Source organism: Choloepus didactylus, chromosome 27, assembly GCF_015220235.1.
Source record: "Choloepus didactylus isolate mChoDid1 chromosome 27, mChoDid1.pri, whole genome shotgun sequence".
In the NCBI taxonomy this organism is placed as follows: Eukaryota; Metazoa; Chordata; class Mammalia; order Pilosa; family Megalonychidae; genus Choloepus; species Choloepus didactylus.
In genome coordinates this window covers 3,824,705-3,836,907 of record NC_051333.1, presented here as the reverse complement: position 1 = coordinate 3,836,907, position 12,203 = coordinate 3,824,705, and the positions used below count along the sequence as shown (strand labels likewise).

The 12,203-nt window shown below is 38.1% G+C and overlaps 1 pseudogene; it reads right to left on the bottom strand.

The window, feature by feature from the left end:
• Positions 1 to 2,723: 2,723 nt before the first annotated feature.
• Positions 2,724 to 11,884, bottom strand: LOC119521851 (annotated as a pseudogene).
• Between the last annotated feature and the right edge of the window lie 319 nt (positions 11,885 to 12,203).

The window sequence follows — 12,203 nt, the reverse complement described above, 5'->3', positions numbered from 1 at the left end:
AAAATCAGTAGAGTTTCTATACTCTTGTAATGAGCAATCTGAGGATGAAATCAAGAAAATACCCATTTACAATAGCAATGAAAAGAATCAAATGTCTCAGAATAAATTTAACCAGGTATATAAAGGACTTATCCATGGAAAACTACAAAATTTTGCTAAAAGAAATTAAAGAATATCTAAATACATAGAAGGATTTTCCATGCCCATGGATTCGAAGACAAAATATTGTCAAAATATCAAATCTACCCAAAGCTATTTATGATTCAACACAATCCCAATAAAAATTCCAATAGCCTACTTTTCAGAAATGGAAAAGCCAATCATCTGATTTATTTGGAAGGTAAGGGGCCCTGAATAGCCATAAAACATCTTGAAAAAGAAGAATGAAGTTGGAGGACTCACACTTCCTGACTTTATAACTTATTACAAAACTACAGTGGTCAAAATAGCATGCTACTGACACAAGGATAGAAGTATACCCTCACATCTATGAGAAATTGATATTTGACAAGTCTTCCAAGTCCTTTCTATTGGGAAATAATAGTCTCTTCAACAAATGGTGCAGGGAGAACTGGATATCCATATGCAACAGAATGAAGGAGGGCCCCTATCTCACAACAGACACAAAATGCAATTCAAAATGGAACAAACACCTAAATATAAGAATTAGGTCTATAAAACTCCTAAAAGTAAATGTATGAAAGCATCTTTAGGATCTTGTGTTAGGCAATGTTTTCTTATACTTTACACCCAAAGCACAATCAACAAGGGAAAAAAATAGATAAGACCTCATCAGAGTTAAAAAACTTTTGTGCCTCAAAGTACTTCATCATGAAAATAAAAAGCTTTTCAATTTTCCAAAATGTTTGGAAACCACATATTTGTTAATACCCAAATATAAAACAAAATCCCACAATTCAACAATAAAAAGACAAACAACCCAACTCAAAAATGGGCAAAAGACTTAAAAAGACATTTCTCAAAGGGAATATACAAATAGCAAAAAAGCATATGAAAAGATGCTCAACAATATTAGCTCTTAGGGAAATGCAAATCAAAACCACAATGAGATACCATTTCATACCCACTAGAACTATTAAAAATGCAGAAAATTACAAGTGTTGGAGAGGACGTGGAGAAATAGCAACTGGTAGGAATATAAAATGGTGCAGCTACTGTGACAGACATTTGACAGTTCCTCAGAAAATTAGTATAGAGTTATACCATATGACCCAGCAATCCCACTACTAGATATGTACCCAAAAGGATCGGAATTAGGGACTCAAACAGATATTTGCACATCAATATTCATAGCTGCATTATTCACAATTGCCAAAAGATGGAAGCAACCCAAATGTCCATCAACTGATGAACAGATAAGCAAAATGTGGTATATACATACAATGGAATATTACTCAGTATTAAAAGGGAATGAAGTCCTGATACATGCGACAACATGGGTGAAACTTGAAGACATCATGCTCAGCGAAAAAAAAGCCAGAAACAAAAGGTAAATATTGTGTGATCTCACTGATATGAAATAATTAGAATAAGCAAAGTCATAGAGTAAGAATCTAGAATTACGGGCTAGGTTTGAGGTAAGAAATGTGGAATTAATGCTTAAATTGTTTAGAATTTCTATTAGGGTTGATTGTAAAGTTTTGACAATGGATGATGGTGATGTTAGCACAACATTCTGAATGTAATCAACAGCACTGAATTATATATTTGAATGTCATTAAAAGGGGGAAATTTTAGGTCATATATATGTTGCTAGAATAAAATTGAACAGAATAAACATAGGACTGTACAATACAATGGATCCTATTGTATATGATGGTCTCTAGTTAATAGTAAAATTATGAAAATGTTCTTTTGTGAATTATAACAAATGTATCTCACTAATGCAAGGTGTTAATAATAAAATGGTATATGGAAACTTTATTTTATATATCTTATGCATGATATTTCTGTAAAGCTATGACTTCTGTAATAACAAAAAATACTATAAAAAATGAAAAAGCAATGTCTCTCAAAATCCATAACTCCAGTGTAATCATGAGGAAAATATGAGACAAAACGGAATTGGGAGATGTTCTACAAAATACCTGAGCAGATCTCCTCAAAACTGCTAAGCTCATGTCAAACAAGGTAAGACAGGGAAACTGTCATAGAGCGGTGGACACCAAAGGGACACAGTGACTAAATGCAATGTTACATCCTGGGTGGCATCTTGGAACTGAAAAGGTACATTGATGTACAAATTGGTGAAATCCAAATAAAACTTGGAGTTTAATTATTAAATGTTGGTTTCTCAGCTTTAACAAATAAACCGTGGTGGTATAAGATGTTAACATTAAGAGAAAGTAAGTGAAGGGCATATCGAATTCTCTGTATTATCTTTGCAACTTCCTCTGTTAATCACAGATTATTCCAAAATTAAAAGTTTACTCTTAAAAACCCAATGCATGCATTATAAGATTTTTATTGATAGGATCACTGAGTCACTGAGGCCCATAAATAAGAACAAAGATTTTCAGGTTTCCTTCACCATGAACACTTTGAATGTAGCAGCTTTTATCACTTCCCTGATGGAAAGTTGAATATTCTGGACAAGAGACTGACTTCAAGGGCTCTTGACAAATGAAACAGAAATTTGGGTGAGGACCTGGGCTGTGACCACTCTCACCCATAGCAGAAACCTTCCAATTCCTCCTCCTGGTCTACTGCTGGTCTCCGGACGGTGGTCTAACCTTTTGTCCACTGTGCTTCCATAAGGATTCCTGAGAAAGGGCACAGAAGAGGTGTGAAAGGCAGGGGTCCCACTACTGTCTGCTCCCTAAGAAGATGGTTCTCTCATTGTCCATCCCCACCTCTGTACTGCCCTTCCTCATCACATTCTGGAGACAACCTAAGTGCAGACACTGAGCAATTGTCATTCTGCTTCCTGCTGGAATGTGGAGGTCTCTGACCTCATAATCACTGGGAGATGACTACACATCCGTGACCAGTTGTGGATTCATGACATCAGTGGGTGGGGCCATGGGATGTTGGCCTGGTACCACTCATCCGGAGGTCTTTAGCCCCCACATTGTGCAGTCAAATCCTCTTCTTTTAGAAAGAGGGAATGTGACATACTGGAGTTTTGAGCACTTCTAGAGGCAAGATTTTTCCTGAGTCTACCATGAAGTTGGCTTCATCCAAGGAGACACTTTCATAATTTTCTGGGAAAGAAGAAGGACACTGTGATAAGGAAGGATGCCCTCATTTCCCACTGCTCCTTTGTCAGAACTAAGGAAGGGTCTGAGGGATCTAGGTCTGTGTGAGTGTTTTTTGCTTCATAATAAATGACCACAAATATAACACCTGCTGTTCCCATCACATGACTGTCCCCTCTTCTGTGATCAAATCTTCCTTGTCTTCTCTCCCATAAGGGCTCTTGTGATTCAATCTGGATAGTCCAAGGTAATGTCCCCACGTCAATATCCTTCACTTACTCATGTTCATGAAATCCCTTTGGCCATATACAATAACATTCACAAGTTCCAGGGATTAAGATGTGGATATCTTTTGAGGGGGATCATTATTCAGCATACCCCAATGACAAATGCTCAACACAGAGTCTGGCATGAAAAGGCATTCAATTAATGAGAGTTTATCTTTCAGTGGATGATAATATCTTCTCTTTTCCATAAATCTTATCTATGCTTCAAACTCCTGTCTCTCAAAAGATCTCTTAATTGCCAACACCACGTGAGTCCACCCTTCCCTCATAAGCTTCTGACTGTTCAACTTAGGTAGTTAGCATATTTGTCTTTGGGTAAATAACTACCAGATTGACCCTAAGAAAACTGCATCTGCTCTGCTACCCTAGGTCTTACTGGGGCATGTGTTGAAGCATATCTTGACCATATAGTCAGGGAAGGAGACCCTTATGCTTTCTGCCCCATCACTGCACATACTTCATGGGACACTTCCTCATAGAAGCTTCTCCTCCTTTAGTCATCAGTATTTACACACTAATCATCACTATCATCATGAGTATAACAAAGACTACTCAGAGAAAGGAGTCATCCCGAAGTCTGTGTATGCCTTTATTCTGGGTCATGGTTTCTCAACCTTGGCACTACTGATATTTGGAGTCAGATAATTCTTTGTCATCAGCATTTTCCTGCTCCACAAAAGGAGAATAGGTAGCTGCAGAAGTGGCATAATATGACTCCAAAGCCTTAAATGTCTGTGAGGTAATTCATCTACAGGCTCCTGCCATAGGTTTTGTAAAATGACCTTATCTGTTACACTCGCTTCAAGCACCACCAAATCTTCACTGCAGCCTGACCTATAGCAAAGACTTCTCTCGTTCTGGGCCTCATTCAAAACTGGCAGCATTTCAAGGTTACTTGATAAATATTTCCAGGTTGCATGCTCAAGGAGGTATATGTTGTCTCCAAATTCCAAAGGAGGCCAACTAGGCATTGGCCAACTTTCTCATTAGTAGGATCATCAGATGGAGCAACTTCTCTTCACCTTGGATGGGATATCTTAACATGTCCCAGAAAAATGCACTCCCAAAAATTTCATCAAGGTGGCAAGAAGCTGAATTTGGGGGAGTGGGGGTTATACACACTTTGGGGCACAATTTTCTTACCAATATGCATAGAATGGTTGCAATTTCCTGTTTAGCAGGTGCAGGCATCATGATATCATCAACCTAATGGGACAGTATGGTGCTCTGTGCAATGGAGAATGATCAAGTTCCCTGCAGACTGGAAAACAGGACTGGAGAGGTGATGTGGACCTGAAGCGGGACACTGAGGAAGTACTGCTGGCCATGCTGGAAGAAATCAAACTGAATCTGATAATGTTTACAAATAGACCCAGAGAAAATATGCTTTTGCCAGATCAATAGCTACATACCAAGTGCCAGAGGATGTACTGATTTTCTCTAGTAATGAAACTCATCTGAAGCAGGAAGTAAAATTGGAATTATCAACTGATTTACAAGAATCCACTGTCATCCTCCAAGATCCATGTGTCTCTGCACAAGACAAATAGGCAAGTTGTAGTTGACCCTGCAACTCTCAGTTCCTGGGTGGTGGCACTGACCTGTGCAATTGTCCTGCATTGCAGTGTCAATTTTGCTTCATTATATAGGTAGAGAGGGGCAGTTGTGTTACCTTCTGCTTGGCCTTTCCTTTCAAAATGTCCATTGCTCCATGGTTAGGGAACCAATGCCAATTGCTGAGGATGTCTGTATCCTTTGAGCATTCCAGGACTAGACAAAAAACTGCAAGGTGAGTTCAGGGACCGTTAGCTTATATGACCATTTATCACCCTAACTCCGTAAGTCCCTACTCTGAGGGAACCTTAGAGGCCACAGTGGTTTGGGGGTCACCAGAGGTAATAGGATATTTAACAAAATGATAAGGTTAACAATGAGCATTTTAATGGAAAAAATCAGCAAGAGACAATATGCTACTATTTTACCTAACATAAAGAAGGTTATAACATTATTTCTAAATAATGGAGACAAAATGTTCAGAACCTGAAGCCTGGACAAAGGAAATTGTGACAGTACCCCCACTCTTAAATTCCAGTGTATTTTCCAAAAAATGAATGTGCAATGAGACACACACCATAATTTTTCTCTTCTGTGGAGACAGGCTTTAATGGAGGGAGCACATCTAATCCCTGTAAGAGTATAAGGTCCTACTCTGTGAATTCCAGTTTCAGAGCAGGCCTGAGGTTTGCATCTTCCTCTCACTTTGAATCTCCACAACCATGACACTCTCTTGGGCACCCACTGTCCAAAGCTCTTCTTCTATAGATCCCAGCATGATCTTCTCACCTGTTATCTAGCACCTTCATGGAAGAGTCTAAAACTATATTTCAAACAATTTTATACAACCAGCACATTCAGTGTCTCTCCATGCATAAATAAATAAATAGGGAATATAGTTTCAGAATTAGTTATAGTTATTTTCTAGAATAAGCCCCATCTTTCTCACTGTTGAATCACCAGCACCTGTCACATTGTTATCCAGCACCTAAAGGCAATAATTTATATTTATCCCAAAAGAGTAAATGCATAATTAAAACAAATAATTAAGTGTAACTGGCATATAATGACAGACTTTAATTTAAGTATTTATTAATAAATAATAAATCAATAATACTCCATCATGATGACCAGGGAGAATAACAACAGTGAAATTCAAGATTCATTCTAAAATGATAGAAATATGACTCATTGTTCTTCCCTTCAAAGTAAGAACAGGGTGGAGAGTTTCAAAATCTGCCTACAGCTGTGTGAAGGGATGAGGGGACAGAGCCTGGAAAGAAACACTGACTAACAGGATGTGGTGGGCAGGAGTCCATCACCCCACTCAGTTGTTTCAACACTGAAGTTTTCACAGAAAGAAGAGCTATTTCCTCACAGATTGGATTCTGTAGTGGTATCAAATAAATCTAACTAACAATGTAAAAGCCTTGTACACAGAAACATCAAAACATGTTTAGAGAAATCAAAGAAGATCCAAATAAATGGAAGGACATTCCATATTCATGGATTGGAAAACTAAATATTGTTAAGATGTCAAGCCTACCCAAAGCAATTTATATACTCAATGCAAATAAGATTTATGACTTCTCCTTTTTCAGAAACAATCAATAGGTCAAAGACAAACTCACAAGGAAAATTAGAAAATACCCTGATGAGAATGAAAATGAAAACTCAGTCTACCAATACTTATGTGATACAGTAAAGGCAGTGATAATAGGGAAATTTATGGCTCTAAATGCTTGCATTAAAAGAGAAGAAAGATCTCAAATCAGAGACTTAACCTCACATCTACAGAATCTAGAAACAGAGAAGCAAACTAAGCCCAAAGCAAGAAGAAGGGAGGAAATAGCAAAAATTAGAGAGTACAGAAATGGAGAATAAAAAATAGAGAGAATCAATGAAACAAAAGTTTGTTCTTTGAAAAGATCATTAAAATCTGCTAACCTTTAACTAGAATGACAGAAAAACAGAGAGAACATAGAAATAAAATCAGAAATGAAATGGGGGGCATTACCACCAACCCAACAGAAATGAAATGGATTATAAAAGGATACTATGAACAACTGTACACCAAAAAATTAGATAGCCTAGGTGAAATGGACAAATTCCTAGAAACACACAAACTACCTATACTGATTCAAGAAGAAATACAAGATATCAACAGACAAATAATCAGTAAAGAGTTAGAATAAGTAATCAAAAACCTCCCCCAAAAAAAGACTCCAGGACCAGATGGCTACCCAGGTGAGTTTTACCAAGCATTCCAAGAAGAATTAACACCAATCCTGCCCAAACTCTTCCAAATTTGAAAATCCCTAACTCATTCTATGAGGCCAACATCACTCTCATACCAAAGCAAGATAAATATACCACAAGGAAAGAAAATTATAGACCAAAATCTGTTGTGAATATAGATTCAAAAATCCTCAACACAATACTTGCAAACCAAATCCAACAGCACATGAAAACAATTATACAACATGGTCAAGGGCAATTTATCCCAGGCATGCAAGGGTGGTTCAACATAAGAAAATTAATTAATGTAATACACTACATTAACAGAGCAAAAGACAAAAGCAGTAATCATCTCAATTGATGCAAGTATGACACTCGACAAAATCCAGTACATCTTCTTGATAAAAACACTTTGAAAACTAGGAATAGAATGATACTTCCTCAACTTGGTAGAAGGCATATATGAAAAACCCATTGCTAACATCATGCTCAATGGTGAAATACTGAAACCTTTCCCTCTAAGATCTGGAGCAAAACAAAGATGCCCACTGTCACTACTGTTATTCAGCATTGTACTGGAAGTTCTAGCCAGAGCAATTTTGCAAGAAAAAGAAATAAAGGGCATTAAATTGGGAAGGAAGAAGTAAAATTTTCCCTATTTGCAGATGACATGATCCTATATACAGAAAATCCTGAAAAATTCACAACAAGGCTACTAGAGTTAATAAATGAATTCAGCAAAGTGTCAGGGTATAAGATCAACAGTTAAACAGTAGTATTTCTACACACTAGTAATGAACAATCTGAACAGGAAATGAAGAAAAGTATTTCACTTACAATAGCCACTAAAAGAATCAAATATTTAGGATAAATCTAACCAACAATGTAAAAGGCTTGTACACAGAAACCTCAAAACATGCTTAAAGAAATCAAAGAAGATCCAAATAAATGGAAAGACATTCCATAATGATGGATTGGAAGACTAAATATTGTTAAGATGTCAAGCCTACCAAAGGCAATTTATGTACTCAATGCAACCCCAATCAAAATTCCAATGGACTTCTTTGCAAAAATGGAAAAGCCGATCATCAAATTTATGTGGGCCTTGAATTGCCAACGCCATCTCGAAAAAGAAGAATGAAGTTGGAGGACTCGCATTTCCCAATTTTTAAACTTACTACAAATTAACAGTAATCAAAACAGCATGGTACCTGCACAAGGACAGAAATATAGACCAATGGAATAGAATCAAGAGTTTAGAAATAAACCCTCACATCAACAGCCTACTGACTTTTGGCAAGGGTGCCAAATCCAGTCAATTGGGAAAGAACAGTCTCATCAACAAATGGTACTGGGACAACTGGATATCCACAGGCATAAAATTGAATGTGAATCCTTACCTCTCCACTATATACAAAAATTGGTTCAAAATGGATTAATGACTTAAAAATAAGAGCTAATAATCTAAAATTCATAAGAAAACATAGAGAAATATCTTCCAGATCTTGTAGTAGGCAACGTATTTTTAGACTTCACATCAAAAGCATAAGCAACAAATAAAAATGGTGGCCCACAAAGTAAAAAAAAAAAAAGTAAATGAACAATGGGGGTAGGAGGGGAATGGGATGTTTTGGATGTTCTTTTTTATCTTAATTTTTATTTTATTTTTTGAAGTAATGAAAATGTTCAAAGTTTGATTGTGGTGATGAAAGCACAACTATATTACAATATCATGAACAACTGATTGTACACTTTGAATGATTGTATGTTATGTGATTATATCTCAATAAAATTGCATTTAGAAAAAGCATAAGCAACAAAAGGAAAATAGGTCAAGTGGATTTCATCAAAATTAAATGCTTTTGTCCATCAAAGGACATTATCAAGAAAGTGAAAACACAACCTTCAGAATGGGAGAAAATAGTTAAAGAACTTTTGCAATGCAATAACAAAAAGGCAAAGAACACAATTAAAATATGGGCAAAGGAGCTGAAGAGACATTTTTACAAAGACAATATGCAAATTGACAATAAGAATATGAAAAGATGCTCAGCATCATTAGCCATTAGGGAAATGCAAATCAAAATCACAATGACATATGACTTCACACCAAAAAGGATGGCTATTATTTAAAAAATGGAAAAGGCAAGTTTTGGAAAGTGTATGGAAATATTGGAGTCCAGTACATTGTTGGATGCAATATAAAATTATGTAGCCATTATGGAAAGCAATATGGCAGTTCCTTAGGTAGTTCAACATAGAATTACCATATAACCTGGCAATTCTGCTCCTGGGTATATACCCCAAAGAATGGAAAGCAGGCACTCAGACTGGTTTTTGTATACCAATGTTCATCGCAGCATTATTCACATTAGCCAAAAGGTAGAACAAACCCTACTGTTTGTCAACAGATGCATGGATGAACAAAATGTGGTATATCCATATACTGGAATATTATTCAGCTATAAAAAGGAACAAAAACAGGAATGAAACTTGAACACAGCACGTTGAGTGGAAAAGCCAGACACAAAGGGACAAAAATTGTATGATTTCTTGTTTATTAAATACTTGGAATAAGCAAATTCATGGATACTTGGTTACCAGGTGAAGGGGAGGGAGCACTGGGGAGTTATTGCTAAATGAGTATGGGTTTTGGTTTGGGATGATGAAAACAGTCCAAAAATATGAAGAAAGTTACATAGTATCATTAATGTACTTAATGTCAAGGAATTACCCACATAAAATGGTTAAAAATTTTTTTATGTCATGTATATTTTGCCACAATTAAAAATAGTTAATTTTTTAAACATGACTAGCATTCCTGAAGTCTTTAAAAAAAAAGTAAAGAATAATTTTATTTTGGGGAAATTGGCTAAAAGGTTGCTTTCTTTTAAGAGCTAATGGATAATGCACACAATTATTAAAGATCCCATGTTAAAATAAGCCATACACTGGAATAAACTTTCTTCTTGTCATCTGTTGAGTCCTCAGTTTTCCCTTTGGAATAAAATCCATGTTCAATCAAATATTTTCCTGGCTCAGATATTTTCTCCTTTGGATGCTCATTGGAAGTCAGTAAAAAAAAAGCTATATCCATTGATCACTCTGTATTTAAACTGTCCAGGCTACCCTGATGTAACTGACCACCTAAGGATGTCTTTACTCGTTGATCTGATAATTTCCCAGTACTGACAGATCTGCCAAAGACTGCCTTGTTGTGCTGCTCAGATCACTGCCTCTCAACTCCTTGTGCTAAGAGACAATGGGAACATTCCATAGTCATTCATACTTGGACTGCCCTTCAGCTGGCCCCCGATGGGTAACCAAGGCTGACACGTTGGAAGACATTTGCATTTTAGGGATTTTGGAAGGAGTTGTAGCCTTACTTTGAGAGCCAATGATTGCTGGTCAAGGAGTTTTAAGGAACCAGCCAGAACTGCATGGAGAGGGTCCCAGGTGCTTGGTGGGAGAAGTTCCAAGGCTGCCAGGCTGACTGACCTGAGCGAGGTAGCTATGCCCGGGCCCAGGATGGGATGGGCCCACAGGGTCAGGGTGCTGCTTTCTGAGCCTCTGCTTGTTCCAGTAGATGTCGGTGAGGGTGGGGGCACTCTGCAGTCTAGCACCCAATAAGAGACTTTGGCGACTGAGCCTGTGGCATCAGAGGACCTGGGGAGTTCCCACTCCTGTATCCATGGCCCTGAGGATGCCCCCAGCAGCACTGTGCAAACTGCTCTGGAACAGCACCCACCAAAGGATAAGGAGAGTAAGGCCCAGAAGATGAAGTAGAGAGACTTCATCCAACCATTTACACTGTGCCTGCTGGCAGGATCCCAGGCAGAGGAAACCCATAGGGCTGGCGCTAGACCTTCAAACCACTGCAGATCTTGGAGGACCACGTAGACTTGTGCCAGAGCTGGCAGTAGAGGTAAGGTTCTGCTCTGGGGGTTGATAGTTCCTTTCTGAGTGGGAACTGGAATGGGTGCCCTCTTGCTGTGTGGTGACACAGTAGGCTGGCATTGCCCTCCACACACCAAGGATTCATCTGAAGCATGTCTGCCGGCAGTTCTCACTGGTATCTCGTATGAGTGGTCTGACGAGATGTTGAGTGGAACCAAAACAAAGTCATCCCTGTCACAGGAAGAGTTCCTGCGAATAGTACTGGCACAATATTTGGATAAATGTAGATAGTTGGGAGGGCCCAGTGGGAGGGAAGATACATTTTCTTCCTGAAAATGCTGCATATCTGCAAGGGATGGTGGAGAGAGAAATAGATACAATGGAGAGCTGCCACAGGACCTTCCAGAGAAAGAACCAGCATACCTGGGGACTGCAACTGGGCAAGATTGTTTTTTTACTGGAACTTGCTCAAGAAAAGGATGGCTAAAAGATGTTCAATCTAAACCAGTCTCACCAGGCTAAAATCAAGGTATCAGAGTCCTCCTTTTGGAGCCCCTGAAAGAAATCCATTTCAGTTTACGGGCAGAATTCAATTCCCTGCACTGGTAGCACTGACATCCCCGTGTCCTTGCTGGCTGCCAGCTGAAGGTCATTTCCAGTTTCTAGAGGCTCCCTGCATCCTTGGTTCATGGCCCATCTCTCCATCCTCAAGGTCAGCCATGGCGGGCAAGCTCCTCTCACATTGTGAATCTCTCCTGCCTCTTCTGTTGTCACTTCTCACAGACCCCTCTGCCTTCCTGAAGCCTTTTTAGTTTCCTTCATGATCTGTGTATGTAACCATCATCATGATTTTAAGGTAATCATTTAATTCTTCTAAACATAGAATTTTCACACCTTTGTATGTCTCCTCTAATAAAATATGTTATCTCTCTTAATCTAAATGCAAAATTGCATGCATTCTTTTTGTCTTCCTTCTTTCACTCCTCATGATGTTTTCAAGATTTATCTG